Source organism: Echinops telfairi, unplaced genomic scaffold, assembly GCF_000313985.2.
Source record: "Echinops telfairi isolate 266 unplaced genomic scaffold, ASM31398v2 ScPeMD7_7469;HRSCAF=8507_1, whole genome shotgun sequence".
Lineage (NCBI taxonomy): Eukaryota > Metazoa > Chordata > Mammalia > Afrosoricida > Tenrecidae > Echinops > Echinops telfairi.
Window position 1 is genome coordinate 75,579,306 of NW_022111373.1, and position 3,975 is coordinate 75,583,280.

General features: G+C 44.1%; 1 pseudogene; it reads left to right on the top strand.

Moving 5' to 3' along the window:
- Window positions 1–619: 619 nt before the first annotated feature.
- On the top strand, window positions 620–1,939 carry LOC101645727 (annotated as a pseudogene).
- Window positions 1,940–3,975: the final 2,036 nt, after the last annotated feature.

The following is a 3,975-nucleotide window of genomic DNA, read 5'->3' on the forward strand; positions in this document are numbered from 1 at the left end:
ATTTCTAAAAATTAAAAATTAACCATTCTTAGATTTTGATTGAAATTGCACTGAATCTACAGTTTGGCATCTTTACCATTTGCATCACCAAATCCTCAAAGGATTTTTCTCAACTTATTTAGGCCTTTGATTCTTTCATCAGTGCTTTGCAGTTTTAAGCATAAAGAAATTCCACTTATTTTGCTCATTTACAACTGTTTTCTGGATTCTTTTGGCGCTGTTTGTAAATGTTACTCCCCCCCCTCTAATTTCCAACTGCGCCTTACTTGCATGTAAGACTACGACTGACTTTCTAATATTAAGTTTACTTGCTTGTATGTTTTGTTTTGTGGATGCCTTGAGATTTTCCACATAGTCAAGTATGTCAGCTTCATGAAAGCAGTTGTATCTCTTCCTTTCTAAACTCCATGCCTTCGGTTTATTTTCTTTGGTTTATTACACTTGCTACAATGTCAAAAACAATTTTGAATAGGAGTAGTTAAAGCAAAAGTACTTGTCTAGAGAGAGCTTCTCGGGGAGTCGCAGCATCCGCACTCTGCTTACCCAACGCCCGTCTCGGTGTCTGCAGCCTCCTCCACTTCCTTCCTGGGCGACGAGAACCAGCGGCCAGACATCCATCATGTCTATCCTTAAGATTCACGCCAGAGAGATCTTCTACTCCCGTGGAAATCCCACCGTTGAGGTCGATCTTTCCACCGCCAAAGGGCTCTTCAGAGCGGCCGTGCCCAGGGGTGCCTCCACTGGGATCTACAAGGCCCTGGAGCTCCGGGACAATGATAAGACCCGGTATCTGGGCAAAGGTGTCTCAAAGGCTGTTGAGCACATCAACAAAACGATTGCGCCTGCCCTGGTTAGCAAGAAGCTGAACGTGACGGAACAGGAACAGATCGACAAGCTGATGATTGAGATGGATGGAACTGAGAATAAATCAAAATTTGGTGCAAATGTCATTCTGGGCGTGGCCCTCGCTGTGTGCAAGGCAGGAGCTGTTGAGAAGGGAGTCCCCCTGTACCGTCACATTGCTGACTTGGCCGGCAATTCCGAAGTTATCCTGCCAGTTCCTGCTTTCGATGTGATCAACGGCAGCTCCCACGCCGGCAACAAGCTGGCCATGCAGGAGTTCATGATCCTCACCATCGGAGCAGCCAACTTCAAGGAGGCCGTGCGCATCGGGGCTGAGGTGTACAACCTAAAGAACGTCATCAAGGAGAAGTACGGTAAGGAGGTCACCAATGTCGGGGATGAAGGCAGATTTGCCCCCAACATCTTGGAGAACAAAGAGGCCCTGGAGCTGCTGAAGAATGCTATTGGGAAAGCTGGTTACACCGACAAGGTGGTGATTGGCATGGACCTAGCTGCCTCCGAGTTCTTCAGGTCTGGGAAATACGACCTAGACTTCAAGTCTCCTGATGCCCCCAGCAGGTACATCTCACCTGACCAACTGGCAGACCTGTACAAGTCCTTCATCACGGACTACCCAGTGTTGTCTATCGAAGACCCCTTTGACCAGGATGACTGGGACGCTTGGGCCAAGTTCACTGCCAGTTCAGGGATCCAGGTGGTAGGGGACGATCTCACAGTGACCAACCCGAAGCGAATCGCCAAGGCTGTGGGTGAGAAGTCGGGCAACTGCCTCCTGCTCAAAGTGAACCAGATCGGCTCTGTGACCAAATCTCTGCAGGCGTGTAAGCTGGCCCAGTGCACTGGTGTCTCCTCTTTCTGGGGAGACCGAGGATAGTTTCTTTGCTGACCTGGTGGTGGGACTCTGCACTGGACAGATCAAGACTGGCGCGCCATGCCGATCTGAACACCTGGCCACGTACAACCAGACCCTCAGAACTGAAGAGGAGCTGGGCAGCAAGGCCAAGTTTGCTGGCCAGAAGTTCAGAAATCCCCTCGCCAAATAAGCTGGGCAGGCAGACCTCTGGTAGTCCCTCCCCTGAACCTATCGGCGTTCTCACCACTTCATCAGAGTTGCCCCTGCAGCCAAGCCAGGCCATCTGGACACCTGTTGGAAACACCCGCTTTGTGATCCTGTGACAGACCAACCCCTTGCCCTTCTCCCGAGCTTCCCACCAAGTGCCCCAGTGTCATCCTGAGGAGTCAACAGGCAACATCCCCAGTGGTTTTGTTGGCAAAATAAACATCAGTGACCCCTAAAAAATAAAAAAAAGTACATGTCTAGGATGCTTCCAACATTAAGAGGAAAAAAATCATCCAATCCTTCACCATTACATATTATGTTAGCTATCAACTATTTATGGATGCCTAGTGTAAGGATTTTCCTTTTTGTCTGGGTTTTAAAAAAACACAATTGGGTGCTAAAATTTGTCAAATGCTTGTTCAACATCTATTAGACTGTTGGTGAGATAAACAACATCATGTGATTTTTAAATGTCGAAACAGTTTAGCATTCCCAGGATCAAATGCAATTTGATAGTATTTCCTGGAAGACGTCTGGGCCTGTACTCCTGCGAGCTGTTTATCTAGGTTGCTTCCTTTTTCTTGCAATATCTTTGTCTTCATTTAGAAGAGGGCAATTAAAAATTTTTTATAAATGTTAGCCTCATAAAATAAGTCAAAACATGTTTTCTCTTTTTCTATCTTGTGTAATGAAGAACTTGTATATAACTGGTATTAATTCTTACTTAACTGTGGAGTAGTTTACTAAAACACATTAAAATGTAACAGTGCCATTCTCATAGAATTATGAGGATGGAATGAGAGCATATATTTAAATAGACTATATACTGTAACAAAGAGCATCTAGGTATTAAGTAAATATTAGCCATTATTGTTAGTCTATTAATCAAACCTCTAGTTCTCACACATCTAGCAGAATATATACCCATAGATATGCATGTGTAGGCTCATATGACTCAGGAAGAAATGGAAATCCAGCTAGTTTGGCAATAAGACATAAGAAAAACTCCACAGCTTAACCAAGAGCTTATGGAAAAGAATTTTAGGTTTCTTTGCTATAATCCTGATACACTCATCTAAGACACATAGGCTAATTATGTTTTTAAGAATTTCATCATTATACTGTTTGAATGATTGTATTTTGTCATTTTTCTTTACATTTCTATATGCATTAGCAAATCATGCTGCTGTGTACCAGCATCATTACACAGGAATAAGCCTAGTTGCAAGTGAATAACACCACAAAATCCCCTCTCCTTTGTCCACTGCAGTTCAGTGACTACAACAAAGCATGAGAACTAAATAGAGAACAGGAAAGAATGCATCAAAGTTGCTGGAACGGTAGAAAGCCATTAAACGACACCCTGAATATTTTAGCAGTTTCAATTATGCACTACTCCATACTCCATGGTTTTCCCCCATCCCGTCTCCCTATATGATTTTGCAGACTGACTTGATAATAGAATGGAGGAGGAGGCAGTGAAGCATACCAGGGGCTATACTATAACATTGTGTAAGGATTTAATAGACTATTAATGATCAAACTAATGAAAAACAAAATTCGGCTCCTCCAAAGGTTAAAGCTTCATGGCTGTGAACAAAGGGGAAGCAAAGGCGCAGCAACCTTGGGCGGGTGCTACTCACAGAAGCCTTTGATGAATGAGACTTCCAGATGATTGATCAATAGTAGATATTTATTGAATGCCTAAAAACTGGGCTACACGTCAACAAGTCACTGTACTTCCCCTTCAAAGGGCCACAGAATGCACAGGTGCCCTACATGTATAGTTAGAACCAGGGTTTAAGCCAAACATGAACAAACCCACATGTTCACAAACTTGGTGAACTTGAGCAACTAACCTATGCTCTGAGTGTCAGCCTTTTCAGCTACAATGCATTACCTTCTACTAATTCATTCCACAAATATCTACTGATTATGCCAGGGCCCGTTGGGTTCACAATAGTGAACCTTCAAGAACCTGGACAAGGAAATGGGCCTTCACAAAACTGAGTAGCAAGTTGCTCAGGCTGCACTGGAGAAAGGGTCCTGCA